The sequence below is a fragment of the Gorilla gorilla genome, chromosome 6, assembly GCF_029281585.2.
Source record: "Gorilla gorilla gorilla isolate KB3781 chromosome 6, NHGRI_mGorGor1-v2.1_pri, whole genome shotgun sequence".
In the NCBI taxonomy this organism is placed as follows: Eukaryota; Metazoa; Chordata; class Mammalia; order Primates; family Hominidae; genus Gorilla; species Gorilla gorilla.
In genome coordinates, this window is record NC_073230.2 from 97,325,365 (window position 1) to 97,352,352 (window position 26,988).

The window sequence follows — 26,988 nt, forward strand, 5'->3', positions numbered from 1 at the left end:
AAAAGCCATCCAGCAGAATGCCTCCTCATCTCTAGAGGACCCACTTCCTGGTCCCTCAACTGCTTCTGATGTTTCTTCTCATCTAAAAAAGAAAATACAGCGTACAGTAACCTTTTAATCACAACACAGCACTGTAGGTGGAGAGTGAAAGCCTGCCATTGTTTGTTGTTGCTCTTGTTTAACAGCTGACACAAGTATTCAGATGATGCTACTGTGCTGCTTAGTTACTCTGAACACTTGATTTTTTCACTGTATTAATGGTATGTCATTTTTTTAATATTGTGTACTCATGTAAATAAGTGTAAGAAAATGATTGCTTATCAGTAGCATATAAAATTCGGAGTCAGGGTTGATGGTGATGCCAAAGACCTGCAGATTGTCCACATGGGTGGCTAAGATAATGACACCTTTGCTTGCTGATTATTAAATATACACACTTTGTTTTATGCACAAAATCATTAAAATATTGAATAAAATTACCTTCAGCTATGTGTATTCAGTGTATATGAAACAAAAATGAATTTTGTGTTTAGACTTGAGTCCCACTGCCAAGATATCTCACATATGCAAATATTCCAAAATCTGAAAAAATCTGAAATCTGAAACACTTCTGGTCCCATGCATTTCAGATAAGAAGTACTCAACCTGTGTGGAATGTTCATGAATGAGAAAAATCTCTGTAATTCACAGCCCAGCCATGCCTGCAGAAACTTGGCTGCAAGTGTGGATAACCCTTCAGTTGTTCCCTCCAGCATGGACAGTTTGGAGACTAACAAGAGATTAATGCCATCCCTGAGGGTCTGAACAGCTCAGATTGTTGAAGAATCTCACATTTATTGGAGAATTTCAAGAACAGGAAATATATGGGTATTGCCTGGCATTCTACTTGATAAGAAATAGAGGGAAATTGAAACTCTCTGACTAACGTCTGTATTCTGATGTGTAATTTCCATTTTACTGCATTTATTAAAAGGAATCAAAGTACACGCAGTTCAGAAAAAAGAAACAGCTCTAATTTTGGCATCTACCCAAATATAAGACTATGCCCTGCTAGATATCAAGACAGAGTATAAAACTCTGGCAGTGTGGAATCATCACAGGAAGTGATAAATTAACCAATGGAATGAAATAGAGAATTAAGAAACAGACCCACATAATAGCCCCCAAACTTATGCTGGTGGAATTATTTACATATCAATTTCTCATAAATTCAATATTATTGACTAAATAAGGTACAACATTATTATGTGTCATGCACACTCTTTCTATACTTCTCTCTGATTTCTGGAATTGGAATAATAGGGTTCAACAGAAGGAAAAATATACTCAATACTACACTCCCTCGTAAATATTCAACTTATATTGAACAAAATACTCATTGTCCTCCAAAACTATTTTGAATAAAATGTTTATTGTCCCCCAAAACTATATTCCAGTGTTTGGGGGCAACAAATATTTTTTCTATTGGTCTGTGTTACTTAAAAAAAATCTAATATCACATATGGTTTCTTAAAAAGATAATGGAAGTTAATCTTATTACAAAAACTGTATTTATGGTAGAAACTGAGATGAGTGAATACTAACAGGTGAAGCACTAAAGAGCTATTAGTCTGAAGGTGACGAAATGACAGTGTCACCTCATGAAGAAGCTTCTGTGATTTTGCTACTGGTCTTGTCAGCTGACACCACACAGCCATTCAAAGAAGGGCCTACACTTTGGCCTAATCACTAGATTCTGCTACTATTGTCTATTTGGATTTCCTGCTCTGCAGGGAATCATTAGAAACAAAAACTCACAAAATTCATTGAGTCTAATACATGCAAGGCAATGGGATACGTTAGAAAATGTTACTGACTGTGAAAATGTCCACAGTCTAATGAAAGAGGATAGAAACAAACAAAAGATTGTAATCGGGTAGCTCTTCTTACAATAGTGCAAGTCAGAAGTATCCTTTGGAATTCTGAGAAAGCCAGATCAATTTTCCTGAGATTTTTCAGGGCCCCACCTGTGGAAGGAAATCAGAAATTTCTCTCTAGATAGTTCTGGGACATTGCAAATTGTCATGTTTTTCATTCCTGAATTTGATATGCAATGTCATGTTACTGTTTGTCATAAAACAGATCTAAATTATAGTCAACACACTTAAATGGTTCTTTCTTCAGATGGTTCTGGAGGCCATTATCCTTAGCAAACTAACGCAGGAACTGAAAACCAAGTACCGCATGTTCTCACTTATAAGTGGGAGCTAAATGATAGGAACACATGGACACAGAGAGGGGAACAACACACACTGGGGCCTTTTGGAGGGTGGAGGGTGGGAGGAGGGAGAGGATCAGGAAAAATAACTAATGGGTACTAGGCTTAATACCTGGGTGATGAAACAATCTGTACAACAAACCCCATGACAGACATTTACCTATGTAACAAACCTGTACTTGTACCCCTGGACTTAAAATAAAAGTTAAAAAAAGTTCCTTCTTGTGGTCAAAGAGGCAGGAATAATTTACATACAAAAATGGGGAAGTCTCATCCCTTAGCTAAATACCAAGGAAAACTAGAAAACGCAGCACACTGGTAGCTGAGGTCCTATTTTCTGAGAACAAAGCTAGTGAGAAACAGGCTGCGGGGTTCAGAAATGTCAGGGATCATGCAGAACTGAATTTCTTCTCAGAAATTTAAGGTGTTTTGCAAACACAGACTAATCCTCATATTATTCTTGTGTGTTTTAAATTGGATTTTTTAAAACTTGCCTATAGAGTAGCATCTTATATTACAGAAAATAACAGAAAGAGTGCTGTCAGTGTCCCTGTTCTCAGCTCTGTTCTCAAGCTTAATTCTTTCATAAAGAGGATCCATATTTGGTAATAATGTCAGAAATAAAAAAAAAAGAAAGAGGCCTCCTCTTGCTTTTCCATTGCCATTTAAGTCCATACTTTATGATTTGATTTACATTTTATGACTTGAGTTTTTCCCTTACTAAATTTACAGGGACTTTGAGATGATAAAACTTTCCTTATATCAGAATAAAGACAAGGCTTCAGAGAGAAAATATATTTGGATATTTCATTCCCATAACACTTTAATCCTTGCAGCTAATCTAATACAACTGGATTTCCAACAATGTGAAAAGAAAGCAAGCACTGCTGAGAGCCCTAAAGAGCTCCAGGTTGCCAAAGACGGGAAATTTCTTTCTTTTTCCCAGAGGATCAATCATCCTGAAATGGCTGCTCCAAATACTGGTAGTGAAATAATCATTCACCTGAAATATTGTTTCTTAATGCTAGGGTATGTTTACTTTCTCCTTGAAGCCTGTTATCCAACTGTAAATCACATCAAAGAGATATTAGGGCAGTAGCTAAATATTCTGATTGAAAAATTCTTCAAAAGCTTACATTATATAATAATTTTGTTGAAATTTCCTGGTTTTAAGTAATCTCTATGTCACTTTTTTATCTGCTTGTTTCAATGACTTTATGTTTTAAAAAATTACAACAGAATCCTATCAAAACCCACATGTCCAATTATTTTCTCATAACAGCACCTATTTATTTTTCATTACATTTTGTTTTTTAAAATTTCATTTAAAGTATACTTAAGTAATACATATCCATTGGGGAAAATTAGAAAATACAGAAAAACAGGAAGAAAAAAGTAAGTACAATATCTGAAATGATCAATTAAAGATAACCAAAATGGACTTCTGCTGTGTAACTGTTTAGATGCTCTTCTGTTTGTGTGAATACATGTGTCTGAGGCATTTTAAAGAAATCCTTCTGTACACACCTATATTTTGCAGCTGGACCTTTTCTTTTTAAACTTGATGTAATGTCAACACTAAAAAAATTACATATATTTTCAGTTTATTATTGATTTATTTATTTATTTATTTTAGAGACAGGGTCTTGCTACATTGCCTAGGCTGCTGTTAAAATCCCATGCTCAATTTTCGGGGAAGGAGCCAAGATGGCCGAACAGGAACAGCTCTGGTCTACAGCTCCCAGCGTGAGTGACGCAGAAGACGGGTGATTTCTGCATTTCCATCTAAGGTACCGCGTTCATCTCACTAGGGAGTGCCAGACAGTGGGCGCAGGACAGTGGGTGCAGCACACCGTGCGCAAGCCGAAGCAGGTAGAGGCATTGCTTCACTTGGGAAGTGCAAGGGGTCAGGGAGTTCCCTTTCCTAGTCAAAGAAAGGGGTGACAGACGGGACCTGGAAAATCGGGTCACTCCCACACGAATACTGCCCTTTTCCGATGGATTAAATCACAGCGCACCAGGAGATTATATCCCGCACATGGCTTGGAGGGTCCTATGCCCAGGTAGTCTTGCTGATTGCTGGCACAGCAGTCTGAGATCAAACTGCAAGTTGGCAGGGAGGCTGGGGGAGGGGCGCCCACCATTGCCCAGGCTTGCTTAGGTAAACAAAGCACATTAATAATGGGAGACTTTAACACCCCACTGTCAACATTAGACAGATCAATGAGACAGAAAGTTAACAAGGATACCCAGGAATTGCACTCAGCTCTGCACCAAGCAGACCTAATAGACATCTACAGAACCTCCACCCCAAATCAACAGAATATACGCTTTTTTCAGCACCACACCACACCTATTCCAAAATTGACCACATAGTTGGAAGTAAAGCTATCCTCAGCAAATGTAAAAGAACAGAAATTATAACGAACTATCTCTCAGACCACAGTGCAATCAAACTAGAACTCAGGATTAAGAAACTCACTCAAAACTGCTCAACTACATGGAAACTGAACAACCTGCTCCTGAATGACTACCGGGTACATAATGAAATGAAGGCAGAAATAAAGATGTTCTTTGAAACCAACGAGAACAAAGACACAACATACCAGAATCTCTGGGACACATTCAAAGCAGTGTGTAGAGGGAAATTTATAGCACTAAATACCCACAAGAGAAAGCAGGAAAGATCCAAAATTGACAGCCCAACATCACAATTAAAAGAACTAGAAAAGCAAGTGCAAACACATTCAAAAGCTAGCAGAAGGCAAGAAATAACTAAAATCAGAGCAGAACTGAAGGAAATAGAGACACAAAAAACCCTTCAAAAAATTAATGAATCCAGGAGCTGGTTTTTTGAAAGGATTAACAAAATAGGTAGACTGCTAGCAAGACTAATAAAGAAAAAAAAGAGAGAAGAATCAAAGAGATGCAATAAAAAATGATAAAGGGGATATCACCACCAATCCCACAGAAATACAAACTGCCATCAGAGATTACTACAAACACCTCTAGGCAAATAAACTAGAAAATCTAGAATAAATGGATAAATTCCTCGACACATACACTCTCCGAAGACTAAACCAGGAAGAAATTGAATCTCTGAATAGACCAATAACAGGAGCTGAAATTGTGGCAATAATCAATAGCTTACCAACCAAAAAGAGTCCAGGACCAGATGGATTCACAGCCGAATTCTACCAGAGGTACAAGGAGGAACTGGTACCATTCCTTCTGAAACTATTCCAATCAATAGAAAAAGAGGGAATCTTCCCTAACTCATTTTATGAGGCCAGCATCATCCTGATATCAAAGCTGGGCAGAGACACAACCAAAAAAGAGAATTTTAGACCAATATCCTTGATGAACATTGGTGCAAAAATCCTCAATAAAATACTGGCAAACCGAATCCAGCAGCACATCAAAAAGCTTATTCACCATGATCAAGTGGGCTTCATCCCTGGGATGCAAGGCTGGTTCAATATATGCAAATCAATCAATGTAATCCAGCATATAAACAGAACCAAAGACAAAAACCACATGATTATCTCAATAGATGCAGAAAAGGCCTTTGACAAAATTCAACAACCCTTCATGCTAAAAACTCTCAAGAACTTAGGTATTGATGGGACGTATCTCAAAATAATAAGAGCTGTCTATGACAAACCCACAGCCAATATCATACTGAATGGGCAAAAACTGGAAGCATTCCCTTTGAAAACTGGCACAAGACAGGGATGCCCACTCTCACCACTCCTATTCAACATAGTGTTGGAAGTTCTGGCCAGGGCAATTAGGCAGGAGAAGGAAATAAAGGGTACTCAATTAGGAAAAGAGGAAGTCAAATTGTCCCTGTTTGCAGATGACATGATTGTATATCTAGAAAACCCCGTTGTCTCAGCCCAAAATCTCCTTAAGCTGATAAGCAACTTCAGCAAAGTCTCAGGATACAAAATCAATGTACAAAAATCACAAGCATTCTTATACACCAATAACAGACAAACAGAGAGCCAAATCATGAGTGAACTCCCATTCACAATTGCTTCAAAGAGAATAAAATACCTAGGAATCCCCCTTACAAGGGATGTGAAGGACCTCTTCAAGGAGAACTACAAACCACTGCTCAATGAAATAAAAGAGGATACAAACAAATGGAAGAACATTCCATGCTCATGGGTAGGAAGAATCAATATCGTGAAAATGGCCATACTGCCCAAGGTAATTTATAGATTCAATGCCATCCCCATCAAGCTACCAATGACTTTCTTCACAGAATTGGAAAAAACTACTTTAAGGTTCATATGGAACCAAAAAAGAGGCCGTGTCACCAAGTCTATCCTAAGCCAAAAGAACAAAGCTGGAGGCATCACACTACCCGACTTCAAACTATACTACAAGGCTACAGTAACCAAAACAGCATGGTACTGGTACCAAAACAGAGATATAGATCAATGGAACAGAACAGAGCCCTCAGAAATAACGCCGCATATCTACAACTATCTGGTCTTTGACAAACCTGAGAAAAACAAGCAATGGGGAAAGGATTCCCTATTTAATAAATGGTGCTGGGAAAACTGGCTAGCCTTATGTAAAAAGCTGAAACTGGATCCCTTCTTTACACCTTATACAAAAATCAATTCAAGATGGATTAAAGACTTAAACGTTAGACCTAAAACCATAAAAACCCTAGAAGAAAACCTAGGCATTACCATTCAGGACATAGGCATGAACAAGGACTTCATGTCTAAAACACCAAAAGCAATGGCAACAAAAGCCAAAATTGACAAATGGGATCTAATTAAACTAAAGAGCTTCTGCACAGCAAAAGAAACTACCATCAGAGTGAACAGGCAACCCACAAAATGGAAAAAATTTTCACGACCTACTCATCTGACAAAGGGCTAATATCTAGAATCTACAGTGAACTCAAACACATTTACAAGAAAAAAACAAACAACCCCATCAAAAAGTGGGTGAAGGACGTGAACAGACACTTCTCAAAAGAAGACATTTATGCAGCCAAAAAACAGATGAAAAAATGCTCACCATCACTGGCCATCAGAGAAATGCAAATCAAAACCACAATGAGATATCATCTCACACCAGTTAGAATGGCAATCATTAAAATGTCAGGAAACAACAGGTGCTGGAGAGGATGTGGGGAAATAGGAACACTTTTACACTGTTGGTGGGACTGTAAACTAGTTCAACCCTTGTGGAAGTCAGTGTGGCGATTCCTCAGGGATCTAGAACTAGAAATACCATTTGACCCAGCCATCCCATTACTGGGTATATACTCAAAGGACTATAAATCATGCTGCTATAAAGACACATGCACACATATGTTTATTGTGGCACTATTCACAATAGCAAAGACTTGGAACCAACCCAAATGTCCATCAATGATAGACTGGATTAAGAAAATGTGGCACATATACACCATGGAATACTATGCAGCCATAAAAAATGATGAGTTCATGTCCTTTGTAGGGACATGGATGAAATTGGAAATCATCATTCTCAGTAAACTATTACAAGAACAAAAAACCAAACACCGCATGTTCTCACTCATAGGTGGGAATTGAACAATGAGAACACATGGACACAGGAAGGGGAACATCACACCCTGGGGACTGTTGTGGGGTCGGGGGAGGGGGGAGGGATAGCATTGGGAGATATACCTAATGCTAGATGACGAGTTAGTGGGTGCAGTGCACCAGCATGGCACATGTATACATATGTAACTAACCTGCACATTGTGCACATGTACCCTAAAACTTAAAGTATAAAAAAAAAAAAATTCCCATGCTCAAGCAATCTGCCCACCTCAGCCTGCCAAAGTGCTGGGATTATAGGCATGAGCCACTGCACCGGGCCAACATTTTTCTATATCAATGCACATACTTGCATATAAGTTTTAGTGGTTATATTTAATCCATTAGAGTCATTGAATCATGTTTTCATTCTCATTCATATCAAAGTATTTTCTAATTTCCCATTGTAATTGTAGTTGCTTAAGATTGTGTTAATTTCTATATACTTGTGAAGTGTCATTTCCTTCTATTATTGATTTCTAATTTTATTCCATTTTGGTCACAGAAGATAATTTGTATAATTTCCTTTTTTTCTTTTTTTTTTTTTTTTAAACATGGAGTCTTGCTCTGTCACCCAGGCTGGAGTGCAGTGGTGCAATCTCGGCTTACTGCAAGCTCCGCCTCTTGGGTTCAAGTGATCCTCCACCTCAGCCTCCCAAGCAGCTGGAATTACAGGTGTGCACCACCACACCTGGCTAATTTCCATATTTTTAGTAGAGACAGGTTTTCACCATGTTGGCCAGGCTGGTCTTGAACTCCTGACCTCAAGTGGTCCACCTGCCTCAGCCTCCCAAAGTGCTGGGATTATAGGTGTGAGCCACCACACCCGGCCTATAATTTCAATGTTTTAAAATCTGTTAATATGCATTTTGCAGCCTAACATATGGTCTATCCTGTCGAATGTTTTATGTGCATATGTGTTGTTGTGTGGAATGTTCTGTATATGTCTATTAGGTCTAGTTGGTTTATAGTGTTTTTCCAATCCTTTATATCCCTATTAATCTTCTGGCTAGTTGTTTCACCCACTGTTGAAAGTGGGGAATTGAAGTCTCCAACAATTAGTAATATTTCCTATTTCTCCCTCCAATTATGTCAATTTTTGCTTAATATATCTTGGGGCTCTGTAGTTAGGTGGGTATAAATTTATAATTGTTATATCTTCTTGATATATTGACATTGTCTATATATAATATCCTTCTTTGTCTCTTGTAACAATTTTGACCTAAAATCAATTTATCTGACATTAATATAAGAAGTCCCACTGTCTTTTGGCTACTGTTTGCAAGGAATATATTTCTTCCATACTTTCACTTTCAACCTATTTGTTCCTTTGAATCTAATGTGAGTATTTTGTAGACAGTACAAGTTGGGTCAGTTTTTTTAAATCCCTTCTGCCAATCTCTGTCTCTTAATTGGAGAGTTTAATCAATTTACATTTAAAATAATTGATGATAAGGAAGGATCTACTTCTGCCATTTTGCTACTTGTCTTCTACATGTCTTATATCATTTTTGTTCCTCAATTCCTCTATGACTGCCTACATTTGTGTTTAGCTGATTTTTTCCTAGTGCACTGTTTTGATTTTACTTTTGCTTTTCTTTATCTTTAAACAAGTATTTTCTTAGTGGTTACCCTAGGGATTACAATTATATATCTTATATGTACAACAACATAGTTTTAATTAATATCAACTGAGCTTCAATCGGATAAAGAACTCTCCTATATACTTCTGTCCCTTACCCTTTGTCTTGTTATCATCACAGATTACATCTTTATACATAGTGTGTCTATGAACATAGATTTATAATTATTGTTTTGTGGATTTTTAAGTCATTTAAAAAAGGAATTACAAACCAAAAATACAATAATACTGGCTCTTATATTTACATATTTAATTCTTTTTACTAGTGTTCTTTATATATTTGTATGGCTTCAAGTTACTATCTAGTGCCCTTCATTTCAGCCTGAAGGACTCATTTTAGATTTTCTTGTAGGGCAGGTCTATAAGCAGAGTGATGAATTCCCTCAGCTTTTATCTGGAAATGCCCTAATATATCCTTCACTTTTGAAGGATGGTTTTTCTAGATATGGCTCTCTTAGCTGATAGTTTTTTCTTTCAGCACTTTAAATATCTCATTCCACTGCCTTCTGGCCTCCATGGTTTCCGATGAGATACCAGTTGTTGATCCTATTGAGGATCCCCAGTACATAACAAATTGCTTGCCTCTTAATGCTTTAAAAAACACTCTTTGTCTTTGAACAGTTTGATTATAATGTATCTGACTGTGAAACTTTTTGAGTTTATTCTATTTAGAGTTTGTTCAGCTACTTGGAGGTATAGATCTATGTCTTTCATCAAATTTGGGACATTTTTAGCCATTATTTTTTAAAATATTATTTTTGTTCCTTTCTCCCCTTACCCCTGGTCCATCATTATACTTATGTTGGTAAGCTTGATAGTGTCACATGGCACTCTGAGGTGCTGTTCATTTTTCCTTGTTCCTTTTTTTCCCTTGCTCACCAACTGAATACTTTCCATTAACTTACTTTCAAATTTACTTTTTCTTTTGCTTGCTCAGATCTGCTATTGAGTCCCTCTAGTGAATTTTTCATTTCAGTTATTGTACTTTTCATCTCCAGAATTTCCATTTGGTTCCTTTTTATAAGCTCTAGCTCCTTACTGATATTCTATGTTTATTGAGAATTAATCTCAATTTTTGTTAGTTCTTAGTCCATGGCTTTCTTTAACTCTTTGGGCATATTTAAGACAATTGCTTTAAAAGCTTTGTGTATTAAGTCCAATGGCTGGGCTTCCTCAGGGATAGTTTCTGTTAATTTCTTTTGTTCCTGTGAATGGGCCATACTTTCTTGTTTCTTTGCATGCCTCATAATTTCAAACAAAAAAAACAGGGCATTTTGAATATTATAATATGGGAAATCTAGAAATCAGACTCTCCCCCTTTCCCAGGGTTTCTTGTTGCTACTTGTGGTGGGTTATATTTATTTGTTAAGTCAATTTTCTAAACTATTTTTGTAAAGACTATATTCTTTGTCATGTGTGGTCTCTAAAATCTCTATTCTATTAACTTAGTGGTTAGCTAGTGATTTGACAGAGATTTCCTTAAACACTTGGAATCACACACACGAACACAAAACAAACAAACAAATGAAGCCTTCTAGTCTTTTGGAACTGAGCTCTGTGTGTATTTGTGTTTATGTTAGTGCACACTTTAACTATTCAGCTGGAAAGTTTACAACTCTGCCTTTGCCTTCATTTCCTGCCTATGTGGAACTTGAAGGTCAGCCAGAGGTAAAAGCTTAGGATGTTCTCAGATATATTAGGAGTATGTGCCCATCCTGGGCATGTGTATGACTAAATTTCCATAATTTTAAAAACCTTTTTGAAGTCTTTATACTCCAAAACATCTTACTACCCAGCTTTTCTTTCCAGGCTTTTCAGTGTGTCTATTGTTTACCCCAACTGATCTCCTTTGCCCTAAGTGACAGTAGCTGTTCAGTTTCATAGCCATTTCTCAACCCTGAGAGAGTTCCAAGTTAAGCACAATAGAGGCATGCTTTCTGTGTTAGTGTTTCAGGGAGCCACTTGATAGGTCAAAACTGACAATGACAGTTATTTGAAAACAAAATTCACTTTGCTCCCACCATCACGAGGAACACACATCAGGAACTGGATTGCCATCTTCAATGCCATCACACTAGAGGGGGTGGAAACAAAGGTAAGTTAAAATGCCACAAAGCTCTCTTACCAGGTTTTAGTTACCCCTTTTTTGGTTAAGCATTTGCTTGGCTGCTTTAAGTCTGATAATTTTTCAGAGTTCTGACAAAGTTGATTCTGACAGTGTTTTCTAGTCTTTTCGGGGTTTCTATTGAGCGATGGGCCCTTCGAGTTTCCTACTACCATTTTTGCTGGCATTTTTTCATTAAAAAAAATCATCTCCCACATAAGCTAGGCACAGAAAGACAAATAGCACATGTGCTCAAACATGGAATCTAAGATAATCAGACTCAAATAAGCAGAGAGTAGGATGGTGGCTACCAGAGGCTGGGAGGGTGGGAGAGAAGGGAAGATGATGGTGAAAGGGCAGAAAGCCTCAAATAGGACTAATAAGGATTTTTTTCCTTTGAGATATATTGCACAGCATGGTGAATATCATAAAACATGATGTATTATACATTCCAGAATCACTAAGAGAGTAAATTTTAAATGTTGTCACTGCAAAAAAATAAACATTTCAGGTGATAGATATGTTAATTAGTTTTAATTATTCCACATTTATTCATAAATCATAACATTACTTTGTAATCCATAAATATATACATCTATAATTCTTCAATTTAAAATTTGAAAAGTAAAAATTAATAATAATAAAAGGTCATCTCCCATTATATCTCATTTCAACTTTATTTAACAAATATCACATTTGTGGATATTTATGGTCCTTTAAATTTGGGAGCCATTATAAATAACATTATGGTGAACAACTTTTATAGCCAGAATTTATATAGGTTAATTTCCTGAGATAATTTCTAGACAAAGAATAAAAGGATGTAAGTTTAGAGTTTTATAGATGACAATTAACTTTAGCAGACAGGAAAAAATATCTCACAACCATGATAACTAGTATATCAAGAGTTAAATCTTACAACTATTTGGGCTTTATAATGAGCCACTTGAATGCATTAAAAGTGTTAATTCAATTGCAACTTGTTTGGCTCTTCCTCAACAATAGCCAGTTTTTGAACCTGAGTTAGTGTACATGAGTAAGCCCTTTAGTGCTCCAGTTGATATGCAGGCTGAAGTTGTCCACTAATCACCAAAGGCCCCCAGTGCATTAAAGACAAGACGGGGAATAAACCTCAATTCTTTTGACTTGGGGGTGGGGGGGCTCTGTCCATTAGTTCCATTGGTCTGTGTGCCTATTCCTAAGCATAAAATGGTGAAAGGACAGCCTATTCAACAAATGATGCTGGGATAATCGGCAAGCCACATGTAGAAGAATGAAACTGGATCTTCATCTCTCACTGTACGCACAAATCAACTGAGGATGGATCAAAGACTTAAATCTAAGACAAGAACCATAAAAATTCTAGAAGATAACCTGGGAAAAACTCTTCTAGAAATTGGCTTAGGCAAAGAGTTCATGACCAAGAACCCAAAAGCAAATGCAATAAAAACAAACATAAACAGATGGGACTTAATTAAACTAAAACGCTTCTGCACAGAAAAACAAACAAGCAACAGAGTAAACAGAAAATGCACAGAGTAGGAGAAAATTTTTGCAAATTATGCATCCAACAGAGGACTAATATCCATAATCTGCAAGGAACTCAAACAAATATGCAAGAAAAAAGAAATAATTCCATTAAAAAGTGGTCAAAGGACATGAATGGGCAGTTCTCAAAAGAAGATATACAAATGGCTAACAAACATATGAAAAAATGCTCAACATCACTAATTACTAGGGAAATGCAAATCAAAACCACAATGCGATACCACCTTGCTCCTGCAGGAATGGCCATAATTAAAAAATAAAAATAACAACAGATGTTGGCATGGATGTGGTGCAAAGGGAACACTTTTACACTGCTGATGGGAATGTCAACTAGTACAACCATGATGAAAAACAGTATAGAGATTTCTTAAAGAACTCAAAGTAGATCTAGCATTTGATCCAGCAATCCCATTACTAGGCATCTACCCAGAGGAAAAGAAGTCGTTATATGAAAAAGACACTTGCACATGCATGTTTATAGCAATGTGATTTTCAATTTCAAAAATATGGAACCAGCCCAAATGCCTATCAATCAATGAGTGCATAAAGAAAATGTGGTATGTATATACTATGGAATGCTACTCAGCCATAAAAAGGAATTAAATAATGGCATTCTCAGCAACCTGGATGGAATTGGAGACCACTATTTTAACTGAAGTAACTCAGGAATGGAAAACCAAACAGCATATTTTCTCACTTGTAAGTGGGAGCTAAGCTATGAGGATTCAAAGGCATAAGAATTATGAACTTTGGGACTCAGAGGGAAGGATGGGAGGGGGATGAGGGATGAAAGACTAGACGTTGGGTACAGTGTACACTGCTTGGGTGATGGATGCACCAAAATTTCAGAAATTACCACTAAAGAACTTATCCATGTAATGAAACATCACCTGTTCCCCCAAAACTACTGAAATTTTTAAAAAGTTTTAAAAAATTAAAATGAGACAAAGCATAGGATGAAACTGTGTTTATAAACAATTACATCTCTGTATAATTTGTTCTTGAACTATTAACACAGTGACTATAGTAGACCTGTAATAGGTATTCAATAGATTTGGCAAATTCCTCTTTCTCTCCTAGCAGCCCTTCCCTGAGTCTCTCCAACCTCAATTACTACTAGCAATGACATAAGCCTCATACCTAATTCTGTCTATAAAGCAAAACCATTGTTGTCAGTCACATATTATCCTACAATTAGTAACTCTGGTCATACAGTAATCTATCTCTTTTTATTATACAGAGCTATTTATATTTTACTCCTCCCTCTTTGTTGTTGCTTGACCAGCCACAAACCCAATTTGGATCAGAAGACTCATTCCGATGTGTTTGAATTGTGACACTTAAGATCCATTAGATTCCTCCATTTTCTTCTTTTAACATGATATAATTTACCTCTTAATTGATTCTAACAAGTTAGAAAATATTTGTAACTAGGAAATCAAAGTAGAATAAAAATGTATTCCTTTGTTCTAAGTGCTTGGTGGGATCTGGGATTTTACGTCTTACTTCTAGTCAAAATCCCTTTAAAGCCAATGGGAATTCTGCACATGGGGAGAGATCAGATGGGCTGGCAAATATTACCAAAGAGAGACTTTTATCTGCCGGATATATAAAAACCTTCTGCAAACCTGCAAAAGTCCTTCTAACCCAGGAATAGTGTGCTTCTGTTCAACTTCAAAATGCTGTGAACCAAAGTATTTCAAGACCGACTTTCAAATTCCAGAAAAGGATTAAGGTCTAGGATTGTTTTGGTGGTGGTGTTGTTGTTTCTTTTGGTTCATTTCATTTTAGTTTTTAAGTAGCAGTTAAAGCATGAATTTCCTGTTATTTTTCCTTAAAGAGAACTAATGTGGAGACAAATTCCAAAGTAGGAATAGGAAATGACTACCAGTTTAGTTAAGGTATGACTAGCACTGTTTGCATCCTTTGCTCCACTTCTCCTAACTCTCATTTGACCCTTAGCATCAAGCTCAAATTATTTTTTCAAGGGCTCTCTGTATGAAAATGAATGGTTATGTCTCCCAAGAGAAGGAAGGCACAATTTACCAAACAGCAAACACTCTATTCCTATTTATTCATCCATTCATTATTTATGAATTGCCCTATATACATCGGGAACTGGGCTTCATGATGACGGAAGAGGTGTGTGCTATTTTCAGAGAATGAATGTCATATCAGCATTTCAGGGCCAGTATGCTGTTTCTTCCAGACACTGTGGAAATATCCAAGTCTATGTCTAAACTTGTATGCTGTTACAAGTAAATTCAATGAAAATAATAAGACACAAATCTTCTGAACTCATTCAGATTGTGCCCTGCATAACTGTTGAAACTTGTTTTAGTTTTTCACTTTTCATCAAGTATTTGGGAAAGAGTTACCTCAGCTTCAGTCTGAAATGTGGAAGCTGAGTGGCTTAGATGTGCTGATTGAGAATGAAATAATCTTATTCTTTTGCAAAAATCTCTCCTATTAGATCAAGTGTTCCAGCAAGTAATTACTCAATGAAATCTGTACTTACTGATAATTATTCTAGATAACTATTTTTAAGGGTTTACAGTTTCTTCCTTTCATTCTTCAATTTCTGGCAGGAGTACCACAGTTTTCAAGGAAAGTTTGTAGAATCACAGCTTAACCAGAAAGGAAGCATTGCAAGTCCTCCCAGGAAAAAATATTTTTGCAGATCCAGGAAATTTCAAAATTTGGCTCTTTGCATTTGTACCAAAATCTTATAGAGATTTTTTTGGAATTGAGTTTCTAAAACCTTGGGTGGCTCATTCATCTTCAATAATAACATCAAGAGTTACTGAATGGGTTTGCCAGAAGTGGTGGGAAGAAGTTGCCCACAATTTGGTTCAGCATTTTTGGAATGAACAAAATGTCAAGTTAGAAAAATTGTCAGTTATGAAGTTGCAGCATGCTTTTTCTCCACAAATTAAGCCCAGTGTGGCATTTTATATAAGCTGCATTTCAGGAAATAAGGAGATGGCATCTTTTATCTCTAACTAGGTTCTGGAATTAATTTGCTCTTTTTCACTTGCATCAATATATTTGTCCTCCAATGGCATATGTTTCATCAGGGCAACCAGGTGGAAAACTCAGACACAAAGAAGTATTTGTTTCTTGCAAGAGCAATGTGAATAGAGTATTAATGTAATTTTGATGCCAGATAAAGTACTTTGTGATAGCAGAGACATAATAATGAAGAGACTTACAGAGGGCCTGGGTTTGTTGATCTTTGGATTTCTTCCATGGTAGAGTAGTAAAGTTGGCTCAACCATTTCAAAAATCTGGGTATGGTGTGGATATGTTTTATTATTTTCTCCTTCCTGAATGGGGTAATTTATAGCAATTTCAGATTATAAAGATTTTATAAGGGATTTTTCATGCAGACTTGTTCCAGTGGGGTAACAATAATAGCATGCAGTGGGGAGATGATCTCCAAGGTGAAGCTCATCAGCCTTTGAGAAGCAGGATAAATCTATTGAATAATTTATAGCAACACTAAAGAGATATTATGCCTAGAAATGGGGATTTATGTGGTGATTCAGTTCTTACGGAGACAGTACAGGAAAATAAAGATGATAGTGACAATATTTTAACATAAATGAGTTAGGTGAGGGATAATCCACACATATTTCAGGATTGTAAGAAAGTTACAATGATGGAGAAAAAAAGATCAATGGATAAAAAATCAGGAGACTGGATTCTAATGCCAGCTAAACAGCTGAGCCACCAAGGGCAAGTGACAATGGTGGGGATAATAATGTTTTTCCAAGTTATTTCATAGGGAAGTTGTGAGCACTCGATGTAATAATAAAGTTCCTTGAAAATTAGAAATTACCCATCAGTTATTATTTCAGAGCAAGTTTAAAAACCAGAATAACAGATGGACAGATCTTGCCTAATATAAAAAATAAAGTATATCTCCAATAAAACATATGATTTGGCATTCCACTAAATTGTAAGTGACACCACCTACTAAATCTAGAATGTTTCCTGTGATATGTTGATTTTCATATTAAACTTCAGCATTAATGAATCCTTTTATGCAATTTATGAAATCACAGCTTCAGCGTAGGTCCCTGACAAGGATGGCTGAGAGTTATTGATGGAAGGCTGAAAATGTAAACTAAAGGAAAACCCACATTTGCCTCTGTGCTCTCTTTGTGAACTCAGCAGCAGGAAAATGTGATGGGGATATTTTAGTTAGATCTTCACTGTGAAACTGCTTTCTGAGAGCTGACCGGCCGTGTTCACATGATGCTTTATAGACTGACTCAGACCCCTGGCTAACATAGACCCAAATGGAAGAGTACCAAAACTGAATAAGTAAAATTACCTTTAAAAAATGCATTCTTACTGATTTCTGTGAGGATCTTTCAATTCCAAGTCTTTAGGAAATTAGAGTAATCATCAATCACCAACAATGGATTCATCTAAATGTTGTCATGTCAAGACCCTAATGAGTTTACTTTAATAAGGAAAATTGCTAATTTATAATTAGCTTATTAATTTTCATTTGTTTGTATTCAAAAAGTTTGTCATCTGTCAAATACAATATCATAAAATCTTAGTTTTACTATGAATTTTCTTTTTTTTCCTTTTTAAAAAATTTTTGGGGTACAGGGTGTATTAGTTTGTTCTCACACTGCTAATAAAGACATACCCAAGACCGGGTAATTTATAAAGAGGTTTAATTGACTCACCATTCCATGTGGGTGGGGAGGCCTCACAATCATGCTGGAAGGCAAAGGAGGAACAAAGTCAAATCTTACATGGTGGGCAGGCAAGAAGGCTTTTGCAGGGAAACTCTCATTTATAAAACCATCAGATCTGGTGAGACTTATTCACTACCACAAGAACAGTATGGGGGAAACCACCTCCATGATTCAATTATCTCCACCTGGCCCCACCTTTAACAGGTGGAGATTATTACAGTTCAATGAGAGATTTGAGTGAGGACACAGCCAAACTATATCACAGGGTCTCATTCTGTCACCCAGGCTGGAGTGCAATGAATGGCATAATCACAGCTCACTGCAGTCTTGACCTTCCAGGCTCAAGCAATCCTCCTACCTCAGCCTCCCGAGTAGCTGGGACTACAGATGTGTGCAACCATGCCCAGCTAATTTGAACACTTTTGGTAGAAACGGGGTTTTGCCATATTACCCGGACTTGTCTCCAACTCCTAACCTCAAGCAACCCACTCATCTCAGGCTCCCAAAGTGCTGGGATTGCAGGCATGAGCCACTACCCCTGGTCAGTAAATTTTCTTAAAAACTTATATTGTTGGTCAAAGATGGACTTCTACCTAGCTTCTGCTTATCCTAAGTCCCAAATCGTGGAGTTCAAAGCTTTCCTTATAATCTGGTGAACTTCAGAATATTGGAAAGTTAATGCATTATTATTTCTTATTCTTATAAAATTTGATTCCAATTTCTCTTCCCTTTCAATTTATAAAGAGAATTACTTAAGAACCAAGAAAAAAATTGTTTTGACAATACTTTAGCCCAACAGGAAGCTCTGTAAGTATCTAAAGAAACCTCACTCCTCAAATATTGCCAAATCATTTTTTGCAGATGCAAGAAATTTAGATAGTTTTAACCAGCTCAATTTCCTTACCCTTTGACATTTAGATCTCTCACTGTCAAAAATAAAATGTAATAAAAATAAAAAATAATTTTAAACAGCAGGAAAAGGGAAATAATGAATCATCAGCTGGGGATGGAAAAGCTTAGTTGTTTATACTGCTGAAGCCGCTGTACTTTTTATTTTTCTTGAATAGTTAGGTGGGGACAATAGACTGAAAGACTATTGTGAGTCAGTATTCTAGGATCTATTTTTATTTCCGTGTTCTTGCATCTAGGTTAATTTCCCCATCAACCAAATACTGAGATTTTGAGTGTATTGTTGAGTGAATGTTTATATAGGCTTAAGATTCTTGGATTAAAGGTGCTATTTAAAAAAGAATATTATTGTTATTACTCATGAAAAATAGTTTTAGTGCTGATTTTGTCAGGGACTGGCAACTTTCATACTGGCTAGCAAAAAAAAAAAAGTCAACACAAATTCATCAAGTACATTTCTCTGCACTAGAAACTAATGACATAAGAGCTATTAGGCTTGGAATTAAGAATACTTTCTTTAGAAACTAATAATCAAGTATGAACAATCTTTCTCAAGAAAAAATACAAATAATTTATCTACTCGATTAAGTTTTGGGTAAAATACTGGGCACAAGTAGACACTTAATAGACTTGTTGGTTGACTTTTCTCTCTAATACCTGAACTAATTCTATCCTTTATCCAACCCACCTGAAGCAGAGTAGATTATCTAGGAAGGGTCTTTATAAATAATTTTTATTTTTGTGTTCTGAGAGCCACATTTCCTTAGAGAGAAATTCACAGAGAATGGCCATGTATCAGCAAACTACATTTTTCAAAGCATTTTCAGAGATGAGGGTGTGAGCGTGGGTTATCAAGGATAAAGTTAGAATTTCTGTCACCCACATTTTCAATTAGAATGCCTTCAGCTGCAGTTAACAGAAAACCTCTATTAAACAGGTTAAAATAATTATTTCCCAAAGACACAGTTTCTCAGGTCTCTGTCTCTACCTCTCTGACACCCACTTTGGGTCTACAGTGCTTTCTGGTCGGGTTCATTCTCAGGCAGACATCAGCATGGCTGTAGCAGTTCTAGGCATCACATCCAGATATAACTGTGTCTAGAGAAAGAAAAGGGGCCATGTCTTCCTTGTTAACTTTTTAGGAGCAAGGAAATCTTTCCCATAATTCCCAACCCCACCTAGCAGACCTTCCTTAATGGATCATTGGTTACAATCAGATCACATGCTTTTCCTAAACCAGGCGCTGGCAGGGTGAACGGGATTAGCAGGATTGGTAGACTAATTGGATAAGGAGGAAATTATGTTGGGAGACCTCCATCCATCATGATACCTTTACCTGGGGAATATTTAGTTCAAATTTCCGTAAAATAAACAAAAAAGTACAAAATAAATTTGTACTTAAGTACAAATTCCATAATTTATAAGTCCAGGATATACATTGAGTAGAGTCTGGAAGTTGCTACTTTAAAAAATAATAATAACCTAACCACTAAAAGCATCTGGCATTAGGAGTTTCTCTTCATAGAATCTGTGTTTTATGGATTCCAAATAATGAACTAAAGGACAAAACCAGGACCTGCAGAGTTCATAGTTTTAAAAATCTTCACTACAGGTTCTGAGACTCCACATTCAAAGTCACCTATCAAATACCCAGGCAAAGATGGTAGAAAAGACAGGGCAAAATGATTACCCCCACTTCAACTAAGACCTTCAACTCCTCTATGCCAAAAGCATCTTTACCAGACTAATTAGACTGGAGTCATGAGAAAAGCACTGGATAGGGAGCTGGGGAATACTCAGCTTTTTTTTTTTTTTTTTTTTGAGACAGAGTCTCGCTGTTGCCCAGGTTGGAGTGCAGTGGCGCGATCTCGGCTCACTGTACTCAGCTTTGCTATATCCAGATGTGGTCTCTCATGACCAAGGAACTTTGTGTGACCTTATGCTTAGGTAACAGGACGGTCTGTGCTGAGGTCCCTAATGCCTTTTTTTAAACTCTAAGAAAATATGATGTTGGCGTTCTTTAATTTCTGCTATGTATCCTTAGAAAGAGGTGCTAATATGGAGAAAAATTGCTTCAAGACAAACAGCCCAAGAGAGAGCAAACCTAGCTAAACAGGACTGGGCCTAATTGACTCTGGAATAATTGAGTATAACCTCTGAGTGACCTCAGGACCAAAAGCATGGCTTATTTATAACGCCCAGAAAAAAACACACTGCCTGGATCTCAAATACCTTTAGCAGTTGTGCAGGATTTTTCTCAGAGCCACTTCACCAGCTGGAGACCTCCATGGCCAGTGATGCCCCTGCCTGTGCCTGGCTCAGCCCCGGACTCACCAGAGGAGGTACCCTCTCCACCCAGCCCAGTGAACTGCGCTTGGCTTGCACTCCTGCGCAGATCCCACACTCGCCACGGGATCCGCGCTCAGCCCGCAGCTGGGCTGGGTATGCCACAACCTGCTTCTGCCTTGGGCGTGGAGTCTGGAGGAGGGGAATGCTGTGTCACCTGAACAGGGATGCCAGCAACCCTGAAGCCCAGGGGGGTGTTTTACAGTGTGCTAACAGCTCTTTTAGTCCCGTTGCCCTGTTCTTGTCCACGGCTCTGGGGCTGGCCTAGCCCTGCCACGGCTTCCCGTGATGTGGGGTGTCTTCGCGTAATGTGGGATGGCTTCCCACCTCTGGCAGAGGATGGAGGGCTACAGTGTTACAGCCTTTCTGGTACTCAGTTTTGGCAGGTCCCGAGTTCTTGTTTCACTTCCAAGAATAAAGAGGTTACACTGACAACTGAAGGTGAGGAGAGTTTTACTGAGCAACAGGTCTCAGCAGAGAGAGGACCCCACAAGGCAGCCCCCTCTCCGAAGTTGGGTGGTCTCTTCCCACCTAAAGGCGGGCAGTCCCAAAGTGTGGATGAATCCGGGGTTTTTAGGGGCTCAGAATAAGGGAGTGCATGCTGATTGATTTGTGAGTATGTAAAAAAGGCTAAAACAAAGACAGCACTCAAAGATGGGTATGATGGTGTAAAAACCCAGCTAGGGAAGGGTAGGTATATGTAAAATAGGAGAAGGGCAGAGATCTATCAGAGGAAAGTGCGCCACACGGGAAGAGAGATTCTGAATCTGGTCCATTGATTTATCAAGACTTGTAGCTTGGCTTTCAGGTTTTAAAGTGTCTTTGGTTTGAAGGTGGGGTTTCACCAGAAACCCGCCTCATCTGCCTAGGGATATGTCTGCCTCCTGCCCCTATCAGCAGTATTTATGTGGGAGAGGAACAAGAGAAAAGGGAGTACCTGGGAAAACATAAATAGAATAATATAGAAAACACTACATCTTTCAACTCTCTTCGGTTTCTGACACATTGCTATTTGCTCAAGTGATCTTCACCACAACTTAGTGATGTAGAAAGAAAATATGCTGTGGCCCCCATATTACAGATAAAAAAATATAAGACGCAGAGAGCCCAGAAGAACGATATTAGCTGAGCCAAGAACAGAATTGGATCTTTTCAATGGAGAAGTAGTCTTTAGGGGATTCCACATATTTTTTAAACCATGATTCTCATATTTGTAAGATAAATTTACAATCTAGTAGCTGTTCAACAACTGACTTCTAATAAAGTTTTGATTGGTGGTATTTTCATATATTCATTCAATAAATATTATTGATATCTGCCATGTGCTACATATGCTTAATGATGTCTCCATATTGAAGTATGTTTATTCCTATCTTCTGAATAGCCCCTCTGGGTTGAAAAACCTCTTAGTTAGCTGACATATTTTGTTGTTGAGTTTAAGTCTCTTTTTTGTATTTGTTAAAACAGGAAATAGAATGACTGAAGAGCTAAGAGAAAGGCTTTTGCCTCATTCCATACTTAATGCCTTCTTGGCTAAGCACTTAGTGAAACTTTTCCTAAAACTACCTGCACAGTCAGAAGCAGTTTATGTTACTTCAAGGTCTTTCAAATTGCTGCATCTACTTAGCTGTAAAGTTTCTGGGGCAGATTAACACTGCTTTTCCCAGTTAACTTAAACACCATTATTCCTAATCTTTTAAACCGTAGTCATTTTGGCTAAGTAAACTCATCAATTTGTTCCATTATTATGAATCCATGATCATGCCAGGCACTTAAGTAGCAAAGGAAATTTCAGAATGATGATTTAACTCCTCCTGGTCCAAGAAAAAAATGCCCTGGTAAAGGATGGAAACAAGTCCTGGCAGGTAACAGTAAAACCAATGTTTTCTCTACAGACCATGATGATACTTGTAATTACTGTCACCTAAATCAAAATGATTAAAGTAAAATCATGTCCTTCCAGATGCTCATCATACACTTCCTCACAGTAAATTAAAGTCACCATTAAACATCTGAAATGCCTATAATTTGAACCACAGCTGCAAGAAAAGTCACTCAATTGTGAATTTGTTAACCATATATTATTGCATCAAGTGTAGGCTTTCCTTCCGAAGACCAGTATTGCCCCCATTGGAATAATTTTTTAAAGAATGACATTGGTTGTGCTCATAGCTACTCCATGACTAAGAGGTAGCATGTTAAACAGGAGAAAAAAAAGTCTACTTTGACAAGTAACAGTTTTTAAAAATAAAACTAGTTTTATGTTTTATGTTCGAACTATTGAGTCTACTGTTTATTATAACCAACACTCTTTCCTCCCCCACCCCAACATACACACACCCCACATCAATAGTGTCAAGATACGAACCTTGTCATAAAAAAATTTTAAGATAATTCTAAAACCATTATTTAAACTACAGTGTTCATTTCTCCCCACAAATTGAGGTATTTGCCAAGTAAACATATTTACTTAACTATGACCTGGCTTTCTTCTAGTGTCCAAGCCTCTTTTCCAATGGAGAAATAGACAAGTGGGGATAAAATAACCAAAGAATAAGAGAAAACAGAGAAGCTATATAATTCACAAAGAGAATAATCACTCTTTCAATTACCAAACTGGACTGCACTTTTGAATAGCTTTGAAATGTTAAAAGAAACTCATGAGTCTTCCCGGTGATTCACTGAGAACTAGCACAGAAAGCTCTTCTACAGATTCATCAATCATTTCAAGAGCCTAGAAATTAAAGAAAATTATTTCTTGGATAGGCCATCAAGAAAGAAACAGCTCCCTAACTAGTTAGATCTATTATGTAAAAATGAAAATTTGTGCAAGTACAATTCAAAGTGGATTTTAAATTTTTGAAATTCAAGTATATTTTGGTTATTTTTTAATCTTAGAAGGCAGTTTCCATAAGGCAGATAATATATCTTTTATATTCATCTAGTCCAGGATAATAGTGGGGAACGCTGGAAATGATTATTGAATACTTATTCTTCATAGAAAATGACTCTTCATCTAATACTTTGGCAAAATGTTTTCTTTCCTGGGTAAATGATGAAGAGTAGAGTTGCTCAGTTACATGGGAAATTCATATTTGACTACAGTCATAGGTCACACCATGACGTTTTTGTCAATAATGAACTGCATATAGGATGGTGGTCACATAAGATTAAATGGGAGCTGAAAATTTCCTATTGCCCCATGATGTCTTGATGATCCTGACCCTGTGTAGGCCTAGGTTAATATGTGTGTTTTTGTTTTAGTTTTTAAAAAAAGAGTTTTAAAAGTGAAAAAGAAACATTTTAAAAATAGGATAAGGATATAAAGAAAGAAAATGTTTTTGTACAGCTGTACCGTGTGTTTGTGTTTTAAGCTAAGTGTTATTGCAAGAGTCTAAAAGCTAAAAAAATTAAAAATTTATAAAGTAAAAATGTTACAGTAAGCTAAAGTTAATATGTTATTGAAGAAAGAACTTCTTTTTGTTGTTGCTGTTTGTTTGTTTGTTTTGAGACAGGGTCTTGCTCTGTCACCCAGGCTGGAGTGCAGTGTCATGATCATAGCTCACTGCAAGCTCAAACTCCTGGACTTACAGGATCTTTTCACCTCAGTCCCTCCAGTATCTGGCACTACAGGCAAGCGCCAACAAGCCTGTCTAATTCTTTTATTTTCAGTAGACATGAGGTCTCATTATGTTGTCCAGGCTCATCTCAAACTCCTGGCCTCAAGCAACCCTCCTGCTTTGGCCTCCCAAAGTGCTGAGCCACCATGCTGGGCCTGAAATTTTTAAAAAATAGATTAAATGTAGGCTAAGTGTATAGTATTTATAAAGTCTCTTTAGTTTACAGTGAGTCCTAGGCCTTCACATTCATTCACCAGTCACTCACTGACTCACCCAGAGCAACTGCCAGTCCTGCAAGCTCTGTTCATGGTAAGTGCCCTATACAGGTACACCGTCTTTAAAACTTTATACTTACAGTTTTACTGTACTTTTTCTATGTTTGGATGTACCATTTAGCCTAGGTGTGTAGTAGGTTATATCATCTAGGTGTGCACATACATACACTCTATGATGTTCTCACAATAAGGAAATCACCTAATGATATATTTCTCAGAATGTATTCCCATTTTTAAGTGACATATAACTGTATATAAAAAATTGTCACACTATTTTCAAAAGTGGTTTTACACACTCCCAACAGAATCTAGGAGACGTCCACTTGCTACACATTGTTACTAACACTTAAGAATTGTCAGTCTTTTTAATTTTAGCTATTATAATGGGTAGGAACTGGTATGATTTTTGGTTGTAATTTACACTTAGAGGAATGGCTAACAATACTGAGCAACATTTTGTATGCTTATTGGAATTCTGAAAGAGATGATGTAAAGTTGGTGTTATTGATAGAAATTGTGTTATTAAAATACCAATGTTTGAAAATAAATTAGAAGGTTTTAAATTGTGAATTTTAATATATGCTTATAATTTTAATTATGAATTTAATTTCTTGATAGATATAGGGCTATTTACATTTTTTATTTTTTGAGTCAGATTGGGTGAGATGTATTTTTCAAGGTATTTCACTATTTTATGTTGGTGATATTTTCCTATTAGTTTTCATTAGCATCTGTAGTATACTTCTCTTTCATTTCTGATATTGAAAATCTATGTTCCTTCTCTCTCTCGGGTACAGTCTGTTTTTTCATTTCCTTATTTTTGCCCTTGTCATTATTATGTCCTTTTTCTTATTTACATTGCTCTCCTTTTTCTAGTTTTTAAAAGTTGAAATAGATTTTTAAAACTTTATTTTTTAGAATAAGCGCAAAAGCAATGAATTTATCAGCACTGCTTTAAATATCTCACAGATTTTGATATTTTGTGTTTTCATTATCTTTCACTTTTATTTTCTAATTTCCCTTTTCATTACTTCTTTAACCCATGGGTTACTGAAAAGTGTGTAATTTTATTTCCATTTTTGTGACAAATTATTTATGGTTATTAATGTAATTTCTATCTAGTCAGAGAACATGCTTTGTTGAAATGTGTTGAGATTTATTTTATGGCCCAGTATCTCTTGGTGAATATTTCATGTGCACTAGAAATTAATATATTTTTTCAGTTATTGGATATAGTGCTCTATAAAAGTTAATTAGGTAAATTTGCTTAATAGTTTGTTCAGGTCTTTCATGTCTTAATTTTTTTGCCTACTTGTCTCTTCAATTACCAAGAGATTTGTGTTAAAATCTCTAATTATGGTTGCAAATGTGCTTATTTCTCTCCCTTGATTCTGTCTGTTTTTGTTTTATAAATTTTGAAGCTCTCATTCAGTGGAAGAATATTTAGGGGCATGGGAAGTCATATCATTATAAAATGCCCTTCTTTATCTTTTATAATACCCTAATATATTTTCTCTTAAAGTCTTAAATTACTATTTCATATGAATTTCCTTATGATTACTATTTGCATAATACACATTTTTACCATTGTTTTACTTTAAAATTTTTATATAGCTGTATGCATTTCTTATAGGCTGCATCTTGTTTGGTCTTTCTGTTTTTATCCAGCCCAATAATCTCTTCCTTTTAATTGAATGGTTCAGTCCATTTACATTTAATGTAATTTTTATGTGGTTGGGTTTAAGTCTACCCTTTTGTTGTTGGTTTTCCATTTGTCTCTTGGGTTTTTTTTAGTCTTCCATGGTTCATTTCTTGCCTTCTTTTGGGTTAATCAAATATTTTTAGTGCCCCATCTTCTATTTGTGTCTTGGCTAAACATCTTTTTATTATTCTGTTTTTACATAGTTGCTCTAGGACTAACAAAGTATATTCTTAACTTATAAAAGCACATTTAGAGTCAATAATAGAACATTTTATA

At 36.6% G+C, this 26,988-nt stretch overlaps 2 long non-coding RNA genes across 3 annotated transcripts in view; one reads left to right on the plus strand and one right to left on the minus strand.

Moving 5' to 3' along the window:
- The window catches only part of LOC134758847 (uncharacterized), a 144,114-nt gene that overhangs the window by 69,732 nt on the left and 47,394 nt on the right, over positions 1–26,988 (plus strand). The gene's annotated exons all lie outside the window — the stretch shown is intronic.
- Positions 1–26,988, minus strand: part of LOC129523608 (uncharacterized) — a 179,167-nt gene that overhangs the window by 6,726 nt on the left and 145,453 nt on the right. The window contains exon 3 of one of the 2 annotated variants that reach the window (XR_010134501.1): positions 17,849–17,882. This is a non-coding gene — a long non-coding RNA (uncharacterized lncRNA). Of the gene's footprint in view, positions 1–16,281; positions 17,883–26,988 lie in introns of those variants that run through there. The other variant, XR_010134502.1, reaches the window with a different exon arrangement.